Source organism: Pleurodeles waltl, chromosome 2_2, assembly GCF_031143425.1.
Source record: "Pleurodeles waltl isolate 20211129_DDA chromosome 2_2, aPleWal1.hap1.20221129, whole genome shotgun sequence".
Taxonomy (NCBI): domain Eukaryota; kingdom Metazoa; phylum Chordata; class Amphibia; order Caudata; family Salamandridae; genus Pleurodeles; species Pleurodeles waltl.
In genome coordinates, this window is record NC_090439.1 from 960,244,356 (window position 1) to 960,259,039 (window position 14,684).

Sequence of the window (14,684 nt, forward strand, 5' to 3'; positions counted from 1 at the left end):
ATCCATGGGGCGTAGTGGTAGTCTGTTCCGTGTTGATGGAAAATGTGCAATATTACTGGTTGAATTATGACATCTACCTTCAAAAGGTTTGTGTTCGAGTAAGCAGACCTTAGACAAAGTTAAGTTGTATGTAACCCAGTTGTGCCAAGTGACCATGGTATAAGATGATTTGACGTAACATGTGGGAAACATGTAAAACCAATTTGACTTAAGAAGCTGCTGAGATGTGCAGATCAGTTGCACTTTGGAAGATGGCCTGAAAATTACATTTTACCACCAGTGCAGGGAAGACAGTGGAATGACAAGATATGACTTTGACGATTTGGAGGCCATGTTGAGTGGGATGCCTGAAAACACAGGACACTGTGGTATATGTGACTGGAGTCATCATGTGCACAGTGCTGGGTCAATGTGTCTGCTGCTGATGCCAATCTGGTGATGCATCTTGAGGCCTTAGGAATACTTGTTGTACACACTGGGTAAGGTGCCATTCCTATTCCCAGTAGTTCAATCTTGGGTTAGCAAGTCAAGATGGAGCTAGGTAGACAGACATGTCTCTGAGTTGAGCATGATCTGTTCATTTGATCACTCCCAGGTGAGTACACTTAAATTGAGCATTGACAGACAGTGATATTTGGGCAAGAAAAAACTGGGCTGGTGGTTGGAGGTACAGAAACAGGGCCTCCTGGGATTTGTTGCCAGGTCACTCCCTCTACTTCACACACTACACAACTAGTATCCTCACAGGTGAGTAAACTGCATTTGAGAGTTAACAAATAGGTGTCTTTGGGAAAGTGAACATTAGGCTTGTGGTTGATGTTACATAAACAAGGTCTACCTTGACCTCTGACCTGTTTTTGGTCTAGAGCTCGCCCCCCACGTCCGCAGCACCACCTTGCTGTCTCGTGCCCCTGACCCCCGCCCACGCTGCTGCTAGCGTGTTCGAGGCCCTCCTCCACCCGCAGGCATCCTCCTGCGCCTCATCCCTGGTGTCTAGTGGGCTCTGGTAAGCTTCGCTAGACCCGTGTGCTCTCTGCCGCTTTTTGCCGTATCTGTAAGTGTTTTTCCACTTTTCAGCACCTTGCCTCCTAGCGCTCTTGCCCCCATTTGTGCCCCTTCTGATTGCTGTATTCCGATTGTATTTTGTGCCATTTATCGTATTTTGTGACTGTTTTTGACTTGTGCATTACTTTTGTTATTGTGCCTTGTTTTTCCTGGTTTTCACCCCTTGTGCGGTCCCCCTTGCCGTTTTCTCCCTGCCGCTGCCTCCCCGCGGCCCCGCCCCCCTCGTGCCCCCATTCGCCGCTCCCTCCCGCCTCCTGCCTCCCAGCTGCTCCTCCCTCCCCTCTCCCTTCTTAATGGCTGGCGCTGCGCGTCGCGAGTGAGCGACCTCTGACCTGTTTTTGGTCTAGAGCTCGCCCCCCACGTCCGCAGCACCACCTTGCTGTCTCGTGCCCCTGACCCCCGCCCACGCTGCTGCTAGCGTGTTCGAGGCCCTCCTCCACCCGCAGGCATCCTCCTGCGCCTCATCCCTGGTGTCTAGTGGGCTCTGGTAAGCTTAGCTAGACCTGTGTGCTCTCTGCCGTTTTTCGCCGTATCTGTAAGTGTTTTTCCACTTTTCAGCGCCTTGCCTCCTTGAGCTCTTGCCCCCATTTGTGCCCCTTCTGATTGCTGTATTCCGATTGTATTTTGTGCCATTTATCGGATTTTGTGACTGTTTTTGACTTGTGCCTTACTTTTGTTATTGTGCCTTGTTTTTCCTGGTTTTCGCCCCTTGTGCGCTCCCCCTTGCCGTTTTCTCCCTACCGCTGCCTCCCCGCGGCCCCGCCCCCCTCGTGCCCCCATTCGCCGCTCCCTCCCGCCTCACAGCTGATCCTCCCTCCCCCCTCCCTTCTTAATGTCTGGCGCTGTGCGTCCGCGCAGCGGGCACGCCGCTGGCACGCCAGAGGCGCGCCAGAGGCAAGCCCGTCTGCGCCCGTCCGTGCCTGGACCGCGCCCAGCGCCACCCCCCCTGGTCCGCACACCCCCGCACCACCAGCCTTCGCTACTCGGCCAGCAAACTCCTCGCCCTTAACCCTGGCTCCACCGCAGCCTGCTTCCAAGCCACTCCGAAGCACACCAAAGGACCCTTCTCCTGCCGCACCTGCAATTTCACCTGCAACAGAACAACGAAGCCTACAACAACCAACACCAACCACCTCCACTGCATCCTCCTCAACACACGATCCGCATGAAAGCACGCCATCGAGCTCTGGGACCTGCTCGACACCACCGCCCCAGACGTAGCCTTCCTGACCGAAACCTGGTGGAACGACTCCTCGGCCCCAGACATCGCCATCGCCATCCCTGACGGATACAAGATCACCAGAATAGATCGCACCAATGGAATCGGTGGAGGAATAGCCATCGTCCACAAATCCACCCTCAAGATCCACACCCACACGGACGACGCCCTCAAGACAGCTGAACACCTTCACTTCCAGATCCACACGGACCCCAACACTACCCTCAGAGGAACTCTCATATACTGACCTCCAGGACCAAGAGCCCCCTTCAGTGACACCATTTCCGACCTCACAAGCACCCACGCCCTCGCCTCAATGGACTACATCCTCCTTGGAGACTCAATTTCCACCTGGAGAACAACAACGACGCCAACACCGCATCACTGACCACCAACCTCTCCAACCTCGGACTCAGACAACTGGTCAACACACCCACCCACATCGCCGGTCACACCCTATACCCACTCTTCACTGCAAGCAACCACATCTCCTTCAGCCACACCACCGAACTCCACTGGACCGACCACCACTGCGTCCACTTCACATTCAAGAAAAACACCGAACACCACCGCACCCCATTACCACCGCACTGCCGCTGGGGCAAAGTCACCGAAGACCAACTAACCAGCACCCTCGCCAAGAACCCGCCGACCGACCCCACCGACCTGGACTCCGCCGCCATCAACCTCCAACAGTGGATCATCAACTGCGCCAACATCCTCGCACCACTCAAGAGGCCCACCGTCAACCAAGAAAAGAAAAAAGCAGCCTGGTTCACAGACGAACTGATCACCTCCAAACGCACTTGCCAGAAACTCAAGAAAAAATGGCTTCTTGAGCGCACACCGGACAGCCTAGCAACCCACAAGGAAGCCACCCGCAAGCACCACCAACTTATCCGACTCGCCAAACGCTCCCACTTCACAGAATGCCTAAACAACAACGCTCACGACAGCAAGGAGCTCTTCTGCATCGTGAAAGAGCTCTCCAACCCCAGCGCCAACGTCAACGATGTCCCACAATCCCAGAAACTCGGCGACGCACTCTCCACCTTTTTCTACCAGAAAATCGCCGCCATCCACGACAGCCTCAACACCACACCTCCGCCAGACCCCACCCCGACAACTCCTCCCACGCCGACCGCCTCACCACCTGGACCCACGTAGATGACACCAAAACCCGAAAGACCATGAACTCCATCCACTCAGGATCCCCCTAAGACCCCTGCCCACACCACGTCTACAACAAAGCCGACTCCACCATCGCCCCCCAACTTCGAAAGATCATCAACCTATCCTTTGACACCGCAACCTTTCCGGACAGCTGGAAGCACGCCGATATCCAAGCCCTCCTCAAGAAACCCAAGGCTGACCTCAACGACCTCAAAAACTTCCACCCGATCTCCCTCCTCCCCTTCCCAGTGAAGGTCATCGAGACGATTGTCAACGCCCAGCTCACCCACTACCTCGAAGACAACTCCATCCTAGACCCCTCCCAATCCGGATTCAGACGCAATCACAGCACCGAGACTGCACTCCTAGCCGCCACAGACGACATCAGACAGCAAATGGACAACGGTGAAACTTCAGCCCTCATCCTCCTGGACCTCTCCGCAGCCTTCGACACGGTCTGCCACCGCACCCTACTAACTCGTCTCCACGAAGCCGGAATACAAGACAAAGCCCTCAACTGGATCTCCTCTTTTCTCTCCGGCAGAACCCAGAGAGTCCGACTCTCACCCTTCCGCTCCGAAGCCACCAACCTCATCTGCGGCGTCCCCCAAGGCTCCTCGCTAAGCCCAACGCTGTTCAACGTCTACATGGCACCCCTCGCACAACTGGCCTGTCAGCACAACCTCAGCATCCTCTCCTACGCCGACGACACCCAGCTCATACTCTCCCTTACTAAAGATCCACACACCGCCAAAGCCAACCTCCACGAGGGACTGAAATCCATCGCCGAATGGATGAGAAACAGCCGCCAGAAATTAAACTCCGATAAGATGGAAGTTCTCATCCTCGGACGCTCCCCCTCTGCCTGGGACGACTCCTGGTGGCCCACCGCGCTGGGACCTCCACCTACTCCAGCCAACCAAGCACGCAACCTCGGATTCATCCTCGACTCCGCTCTCACAATGCCCAAACAGGTCAACGCAGTCTCCTCCTCCTGCTTCAACACCCTCCGCATGCTCCGTAGAATCTACAAGTGGATCCCGATGGAAACCAGAAAAACAGTGACCCAGGCCCTCGTCAGTAGCAGACTTGACTACGGCAACGCACTCTACACAGGCATCCCAGCAAAAGATATCCAACGACTCCAACGCATCCAGAACGCATCCGCCCGTCTGATCCTCGACATACCCCGCCGATGCCACATCTCCCACCACCTGAAGGACCTCAACTGGCTCCCCGTGGACAAGAGGATCACCTTTAAACTTCTTACCCACGCGCACAAAGCACTACACGATGCCGGACCCGCCTACTTGAACAACAGGCTCAACTTCTACGTACCCTCCCGCCAACTCCGCTCTGCCAACCTCTCCCTCGCCATCGTTCCCCGAATTCAACGCAAGACCTCCGGCGGCAGATCCTTCTCCTACCTCGCCGCCAAGACCTGGAACTCACTCCCGACCTCCCTGCGCCAGACCCAGGACCTCCTCACCTTCAGGAGACTCCTCAAGACATGGCTCTTCGACCGATAGCAGCTGCCCCCCCCCCCCAGCGCCTTGAAACCCTAACGGGTACATAGCGCGCTTTATAAATTTAATGATTGATTGATTGATTGATTATTGGGCTTTGCAGTCAGGTCACTCATGGTATCCTCCCAGGTGAGAACACGTCAATTGAGAGATTACAAACAGGAGTATTTGGACAAGTGAACACAGGGCTAGTGTTTGGAGTTACAGACACAAGGCCTCCTGGGAGTTGCATTCATGTCACTGTCTCTGCTACACATACTATGCACATGATATCCTCCCAGGAGAGAACACTTCAATTGAGAGATTACAAAAAGGGTATTTTGGAAAGTGAACACTGTGCTGGTGGTTGGAGTTAGAGAAACAGGGCCTCCTGGGAGTTGCAGTTAGGTAACTCTCTCTACTACACACACTAGACAAATTTGTGGTATTAAGCATCTGTATGCAGGCTGCATTTCGGTTTGGGCATGCAAGTGCATGTTGAGACATGCCATTAGTCCTGGGATGGTTTATAGATATTGTAAAACTTACAGGCACCTTTTTGACATAAGGCATTTGATGTGACTTGGTAGTTATGATGTTGGGTTCAGCAATACAGATTGGCAGTGTTAACAATCACATACTCTGTCTATTGAATGTTGGTGAAGAACATGAAGAATACAGTGGCAAAAGCTGGGCTGTGAGCATGCATTTTTTTGAAAGATTTTGTGTTGTGATATATCAGACTCCACTTCCCAAGGTATTCCTTTCAAGCCCTCAGGATGCAGGATGGTCAAGACCTTCTCCTCCCATGGAGAGAGTATTAATGGGGCACTTTGAGGGCCACCACCAGTCTTCTTGGCCTGCAGCTGGTGCCTAAAGCCAGGCAATCACACCTTGCCCCTTTGGTTGTTCAATCTCTTCCTGATGTCCTCCTTTGAGCACAGTGTGATACCTACAGCATTCACTTTGTCAAATATCCTGTCCTACATTTCAATTTTCCTATTGAAAAGAGTGTGCTGGACTTGGGTTCCAAACAATTGTGGCTCTTCTCTAATGATTTCATCCGCCATGGCTCTCAACTCATCCTCTGAAAAACATGGATTTTTGGACTGTGACATGACTGAAACATAAAGGGGGTGACAGTGAATAACTAAACAAGACAAGTGTATATGGGGGATAATAGATTATGGGGGTCGTTCTAACCCTGGCGGTCGGTGATAAAGCGGCGGCCAACCCGCCAACAGGCAGGCGGTCAAAAAAATTGAATTCTGACCCTGGCGGAAACTGCCAACACAGCCCGCCACATTAACACTCCGACCGCCATGGCGGGACCGACAAACAGCGCGGCGGTCACCGCCAACAGGCAGGCGGCAGACAATGTACCGCCCACCCTATCACAACTCACCAATCCGCCACCTTTTCCGGGGCGGGAGCCCCGCCGATAAAAACACGGCGGAAACAGTCTACGAACGGGAAAACGCTCACCTATACACACTCCACGAGGAAGGAGGACAGCATGGAGCCCGAATTACACATCCTACCGGCTATTGTCTACCTGCTCATCTACCAGGAGTACGAACGGCGGCGCAGACGACAACGGTGAGTACTGCACCTACGACACAGGGTAGGGGGGAGGAGGAAAGGTTACGTGCACACACATACGCGATACACCCACCCCCCCAACCCACCCCCCCAATACCTACATACCAATGCAGAGCAACAAGTCAGAGTGACACCCCACAAACCCCCCGGAAGAATGCAAAGACATAATTCAAATGAAGTTTAAAATTTATGTATAAAATAGGTTCATTGAAGTCATGGTAAATATGCCATATGAAATATACAAAATAAATAATGAACATAGTGCAAAGTATAAACATAGTCAATAAGTCCTGCACAGTCCGTTCAATATCCATAGTCCGTGGGCCAATGTGTACAAACGCATGGGCAAAGCCCACACAGGAGACCGGATACCATTGGAGAGAACACTGCAGGGGCATCAGATGATAAAACAACAGGCACCTCAGGGGGAAGGGAAAGGGGGGGCACCTCAGCCACATGAGTCCACGACGCCCGATCCACGAGGGGCCTCCATGCCCACTGTACCATCCTGGGGAGTGCAAAGCCACAGTCCATCAGATGGATAACCGACTCCACTGGTATTGGAGGAGGCATGGTGCCCAGAGTGCTTCGTGAACACCTGCTCGACACAGAACCGGCACTGTCAATGGACCAGCGGTGCTTGAGACGGCGGTGCCCAGCGGAGCGGTGCTTGAGACGGCGGTGCCCAGCGGAGCGGTGCTTGAGATGAAGGGCCCAGCGGAGCGGTGCTTGAGATGAAGGGCCCAGCGGAGCGGTGCTTGAGATGAAGGGCCCAGCGGAGCGGTGCTTGAGAGGAAGGCCCCAGCGGAGCGGTGCTTGAGATGAAGGCCCCAGCGGAGCGGTGCTTGAGATGAAGGGCCCAGCGGAGCGGTGCTTGAGATGAAGGGCCCAGCGAAGCGGTGCTTGAGATGAAGGGCCCAGCGGAGCGGTGCTTGACAGGAAGGCCCAGCGGAGCGGTGCTTGAGATGAAGGTCCCAGCTGAGCGGTGCTTGACAGGAAGGGCCCAGCGGAGCGGTGCTTGAGATGAAGGGCCCAGCGGAGCGGTGCTTGAGATGAAGGGCCCAGCGGAGCGGTGCTTGAGATGAAGGGCCCAGCGGAGCGGTGCTTGAGATGAAGGGCCCAGCGGAGCGGTGCTTGAGAGGAAGGCCCCAGCGGAGCAGTGCTTGAGATGAAGGCCCCAGCGGAGCGGTGCTTGAGATGAAGGGCCCAGCGGAGCGGTGCTTGAGATGAAGGGCCCAGCGAAGCGGTGCTTGAGATGAAGGGCCCAGCGGAGCGGTGCTTGACAGGAAGGCCCAGCGGAGCGGTGCTTGAGATGAAGGGCCCAGCTGAGCGGTGCTTGACAGGAAGAGCCCAGCGGGGCGGTGCTTGACAGGAAGGGCCCAGCGGAGCGGTGCTTGAGATGAAGGGCCCAGCGGAGCGGTGCTTGAGACGGCGGTGCCCAGCGGAGCGGTGCTTGAGATGAAGGGCCCAGCGGAGCGGTGCTTGAGATGAAGGGCCCAGCGGAGCGGTGCTTGAGATGAAGGGCCCAGCGGAGCGGTGCTTGAGATGAAGGGCCCAGCGGAGCGGTGCTTGACAGGAAGGGCCCAGCGGAGCGGTGCTTGAGATGAAGGGCCCAGCGGAGCGGTGCTTGAGACGGCGGTGCCCAGCGGAGCGGTGCTTGAGATGAAGGGCCCAGCGGAGCGGTGCTTGAGATGAAGGGCCCAGCGGAGCGGTGCTTGAGATGAAGGGCCCAGCGGAGCGGTGCTTGAGAGGAAGGGCCCAGCGGAGCGGTGCTTGAGATGAAGGGCCCAGCGGAGCGGTGCTTGAGATGAAGGGCCCAGCGGAGCGGTGCTTGAGATGAAGGGCCCAGCGGAGCGGTGCTTGAGATGAAGAGCCCAGCGGAGCGGTGCTTGAGATGAAGGCCCCAGCGGAGCGGTGCTTGAGATGAAGGGCCCAGCGGAGCGGTGCTTGAGACGGCGGTGCCCAGCGGAGCGGTGCTTGAGATGAAGGCCCCAGCGGAGCGGTGCTTGAGACGGCGGGCCCTCTTCAGCGGTGCTCTTCACGGTGGGGCCCTGTTCAGCGATGCCTGTCTTGGCGGGGCCCTGTTCAGCGGTGCCTGTCTTGGCGGGCCCTCTTCAGCGGTGCTCTTCACGGCGGGGCCCTGTTCAGCGGTACCTGTCTTGGCGGGGCCCTCTTCAGCGGTGCTCTTCACGGCGGGGCCCTGTTCAGCGGTGCCTGTCTTGGCGGGCCCTCTTCAGAGGTGCTCCTCACGGTGGGGCCCTGTTCAGCGGTGCCTGTCTTGGCGGGGCCCTCTTCAGCGGTGCTCTTCACGGCGGGCCCTGTTCAGCGGTGCCTGTCTTGACGGGGCCCTCTTCAGCGGTGCTCTTCACGGCGGGGCCCTGTTCAGCGGTGCCTGTCTTGGCGGGGCCCTCTTCAGCGGTGCTCCTCACGGCGGGGCCCTGTTCAGCGGTGCCTGTCTTGGCGGGGCTCTCTTCAGCGGTGCTTATCCTGTCTTTCAAGGGAGCCAGACCTGGCCAAGACTCCCCGCTTAGTCGCCCTCCGACCTTGCGTTAGCGGGGCCCTCCTGTGATGGAGTCTTGTGCCCGTGGGTGTCGTCCGTCACACCCGGTATGGGGCTGGTGGGGCCCTCCTGGTGCACTCGGCTGCTGCATGTCTTCTCCGCCCTGCTGCCCTTGCCCTCCTTTGCTGCAGCTCTCTGACCCTTGCCTCCCTTAGATGATGTGGCAGGTGACGTGGCAAGGCCACTCTCCTTGGTGGCAGCCGTCTCAGGCTTTTCGCGCCGGCCCTTAATTTTTCTTGTCCTCTTCCCAGGGGGTGGGCTGGCTGTCCCCTTGCTGCTGGCCGATGTTCCTACCCTAGGAGCTGGTGGACTCCAATAGCCCTGCACTATGGTGATACTAGATGCAGGGCTGGTGGTGGCTGAGGTGCTCTTTGGACTCTTATCAGATGGAGGGGGTGGGTCAGGTGATGCAAAGAGGTTAATTTTGGAGAGGAAAAGTTTTTTAGGAGCAATGGGAAGGGTAGGTGCAGTGGGTATGGGAGTGGAGGAAGAGGATGTGGTTGTAGGAGAGTCAAGTGTGCTGTCGTTGGGTGCAGGTGCTTGGGCTGGAGGCTGTCGTGAGGTGGATGGCTGTTGGGTGGGTGGCTGCCTGCGTTTGTGTGGTTTGGAAGAGGGGGTGACAGACACAGTGGGAGAGGACACAGGGGACGTGTAAATGGCAGTGGGGGTGGTGACTGCATGTGTGCTGACTGTAATGGAGGGTTTGCTGGTGAAGGAAGTACTGGCTGATGGTGGTGTGCATGCAGGTGTGAGTGGAGACGTTACAGGGAGGGAGGAGGGAGACGAGGAGGAGGGGGACAGTGACTGTTTGCATGTCTGCATATGGATGTTGTTTGTGTGAATGCTTGTGGGATCTGTGGTGCTTATGTCTGGATGAGCTGCCCTTGGGTGTTGAGGTGTGTACAGGCTGGTCTGATGGTGTGGATGGGATAGGCTGAGGAACAGGAGACTGGGACTGGGTGGAGGGAGTTAGAAGAGGGAGGCTGGAGACAGGGACAATGGCTGCCGTCAGTGCTGAGGCCAGAGCGTTGAACGATCGCTGATGGGCAGTCTGACCCGAATGAATGCCCTCCAGGTATGCATTGCTCCGATGCACCTCCCTTTCCACCCCCTGGATGGCATTCAAAAGGGTAGGCTGCCCAACAATGAGCATCTGGAGGAGGTCAATGACCTCCTCACTGAGGGCAGCAGGGGTAACTGGGGCAGGGCCTGAGGTGCCTGGGGCGAAGGAGATGCCCGCCTTGGTGTGCGAGCGGGCACGGGGCGAAGGCTGAGGGGCTGCTTGGAGGGCGGAGCTGGTGCGCTGGGTGGCGGCTGTACCTGTAGTTGCGGTGGGCACGGATGTTCCCGCCACCGCAAGGGAGCTCCCTTCCGAGCACGTGTCGGTGTCGCTGACGTCTCCACGGGTCCCCGTTGTGGAGCTCCCCTCGGCCTCTGTCTCACTGCTGAACTCGGAGTCGGTTGCATGGCCCTCCGGGGCCATGTGAGATGCAGCTCCCTCGTGCGCCGATGCCACTTCTCCTCCGCCTGATGATGCTAATGCACACATACACAGGAAGAAAAAGAAAATGGGTGGGGGGGAGAAATGAAGACAGGTTGAGTGCATGCATTGGCAACACCGTTGGCGGAGAGGACAGACACAGAAGCCCCTTGCACTACGCTGCGCAATCGGGGTACACTACTCAGTTCTTGTGACTAGGCCTACAGGTCTATGGACGACAAATGCACACATGGGTGATGCAGGACCATGGATAGCTGTACTTGGCACCCTACAGAGGTGGGGGGCGGGGGCACAGGGCCATGGCTAACGGAGGGGACTAGCCTACAGAAAGCGCCCTGGCCTTGAGTTACCCACAGCCCTCCTCCCCAACCCAGGCACCTCCACTGCGCGCAAAGATTGCAGAATGTGCTGATACTCACCCCCTTGTGTCTGCTGTGATGTCCTCACGCGCCCATCCAAATCAGGGTAGGCCACCGCCAGGAACCGGGACATCAGGGGGGTCAATTGGCGGCTGGCACCCCTCCTACATTGGGAGGCCATCCCCAGCAGAGACTCAGCGGTCTTTCTGGTCCCGCGGCGGATGTCCTCCCACCTCTTTCGGCAGTGGGTGCCCCGTCTGTTGTGGACCCCCAGGGCCCGGACGTCCTTGGCGATGGCACGCTAAATGTCGATCTTCCGATGGGCGCTGACATATTTGACATGTACAGGGTGGGAAAGGAAATATCATCACTTTTCTGCATGGTAGATGTGAGTGGCCCCCCCTCCCCAACCTTGCCATGTGGCACATGTTCCCATCTGTCGTGCGTTGCACTCCTCATTCGCTCCCCTCCCCACCATCTTACATACACCCCACTCAACACAGGCATAGCCCATTCAGCGTGCACCCTGTATACTAACCTGTTGGTCTGGAGGACCGTAGAGTACCGCATACTGGGGGAGGACCCCATCAACAAGTTTCTCCAATTCTTCGGAAGTGAAGGCAGGGGCCCTTTCCCCAGTCGCAGCAGCCATTGTATCTCCCAGACCGAGGTCACAGCAACACTTGCAGTATAGGTCCTCTCCTGTGGATGATCAGGTCTCGAGTGATTAATCAGACAGAAAATGGCGGTCACGCCCGCGGCGGTGCGTACCGCGGCGGTGCGTACCGCGACCGCCGGCGCACATCGTCATTGGCTCCTGAGACCCATAGGGTTCAATGTTAACCAATGCTGCTTTGCGCCGCGGTCTTCGACCGCCTACCGCCACGGTGTGCCACGCCAGCGCAGTGACCTCACATCCCACTGTCACACTTCACAGGTCAGGCAGCCGCCATTTCAAGGGCCCACATGGCATGATTTCTACTGCGTCACACAGGCCTAGGCCTTGCATTGCCACTCATACAAGCCGTTCCATGCATAGCGATTCGTGTACTGTGCAAGCTGTGTGAACGAACCTGTGGGTTGCTTGACTCTGTGCTCCATGTTGTCCTTCCTAGGCACCGTCCGCTGGGACTTGCGAGGAGAAGGATGAATCCTCCTGTGTACCGACCGCTGGTGGACCTGTCGACAATGGAAGAACGACATATCATACTTACATACCGGCTTGACAGAGCAACTATACATGAACTATGTGCCCAGCTGAGCCAGACCTGATGTCCCCCATCCGCCATCCCTCAGGGATTCCCCCTCTGGTGCAGGTTCTGTCAGTACTCAATTTTTTGGCAAGTGGGTCGTTTCAGACAACAGTGGCCATATCATCTGGGATGTCTCAGCCTATGTTTTCTAAGGTTTTGTCCAGAGTGTTGTCTGCCCTGATGAAATACATGCGGAGCTACATTATTTTCCCTGAGGTTGGCGAATTGGCTACAGTGAAGGGTGATTTCTATGCCCTTGGACATATCCCCAACATCATTGGGGCCATTGATGGGACCCATGTGGCTTTGGTTCCCCCCAAAGACAGTGAGCAGGTGTACCGAAACAGAAAAAGTTATCATTCGATGAATGTCCAGGTGGTCTGTTTGGCTGACCAGTACATCTCCCATGTAAATGCCAAGTTCCCTGGGTCAGTGCATGACGCGTATGTCATGCGAAATAGCAGCATCCCTTATGTGATGGAACAGCTACAAAGACACCGTGTGTGGCTAATTGGTGACTCTGGTTACCCCAACCTGTCGTGGCTATTGACCCCAGTGAGGAATCCCAGGACAAGGGTAGAGGAACGCTACAATGAGGCCCATAGGCGAACTAGGAGGATCATAGAAAGGACCTTCGGGGTCCTGAAGGCCAGGTTTAGGTGCCTGCATATGACAGGGGGATCCCTCATGTACTCACCAAAGAAGGTGTGCCAGATCATCGTGGCCTGCTGTATGCTTCACAATCTTGCATTGCGACGCCAGGTGCCTTTTCTGCAGGAGGATGGTCCAGATGGTGGTGTTGTTGCAGCTGTGGAGCCTGTGGAGAGTGAAGAGGAGGAAGACGACGGGGACGACACGGACAACAGGGATACAGTCATACAACAATACTTTCAGTAGCACACAGGTAAGAAACAGCGACCCCAATTTACATTTACTTAAGGCCTCATGCGTCTCCACTGTCTGTGTTTCCCCCCAGTTCCTGTTAACTGATTTGTGACTTTCCCTTCCCTTTTCAGAGCTGTATGACCCACTGCCTGACTTCAGCTTTGTTTGCCCATGGACTAAAGCTTATTGAAATTGGTATGTTGTCATCACAAAGTAACTGGACATTATTGAACCGTTATGTGTAATACATTTGTTAAGAATACAAGCAGACTCCTGTTTATTTAAGTGGAATAAGTGATTTATTTTAAGTGCTAGATATAGGTAAATGATTGGGAAGCGGGGATGGATGGGGGTGGAGTAATGTCCATGGCAGAGTCCAGTTCTCAGTCGCACAGGTGCATTGTCCATATGCCTGTGGAAGGATGGAGCAGGGGCAGTTCAAGGTTGGACAGGGTGACAATGTGGGACAGTGGGATGACATCAGGGGGTATCTTAGGCTGGCGGGGGTCTTGCAATCCTACTCTGTCTTCTTGTGAGATCTCAGGTTCCGCTTGCGGGTGGTTCTTCTTCTGCAGGAGGTGGGGTTTTGATGGGTGTTATGGCGGTCTTCTGACCGGCGGTAAGCGCCTTTTACCGCCGAGGTCAGAATGACCCCCTATGTGTGTGAAAGGTGTAAAATGTGATGGTGGAAAAAAGAGCTGCCTTATAACAAAAATGGATGACAAGATGTGTGGGCTTACTTGAAGTGGAAATGCAAAGGATGGTGGTCTGTGTAGGAGTTTGTTTTATATTGTGCTTTGCAGGTGTGTCCCCTTGGCCAATGTGTGTCAGCTGTGTTGTTTTCAAATTCATCCAATGTGCACTTCTCTGTTACTTTTGTGGATGCAGACTGCAGCCTTTGACTGCCTTTGGCTGACCACCATGAGGAGGCCACCACAGCGACTGTGTGTTTGTAATAGGCTTGGTGGTTATCCACGGCACTGAGGGCATTTGAGGTTGGACGGCCTAGTTGCAAGCCGCCATGCCACTAGCGGACTACCTTTTTTGCTTGGTGGATGGTGGGCCTGTCTGTATAACTGGTAATACAGCGGTTTTGGGACCACTGGCATGGCAGTCTTTTTAGGACAATCAACATGGGAATCTGGTGTTCCGACTGCCAAACTCGTAATCAGGCCCAAAGGCCTTTGCCATTTTCGCAGCAAAGTATTTTAGCATAGGATTAGCAAGTGCTCTGCACACCGAGTTGAAAAATGAGAAAAAAAGTTTCAGCACTCTAGGCAAGGATTGGTAAAATGCCATCCAAGCCAATCTGTAAAGAATAAAAGCAATCTCTGAAACATGTGTTTCACTTTAATTAGAGCTTGTCAGAAAGACTTTGGCCCTGGTTACAAGTCTGGCGGACAGGAACACCCATCTACCAAACTACTAGCAGGGTAGCCGCCACTGTAGTGGTGACCTCCCTGCTGGCCCCAATATGACTTTCCCACTGGGCTGACCGGAGGAAACTAAGGTTTCCACCAGTCAGCCCAGCAGGAAAGTGGCAGCAGCATTGTCACCAGCTC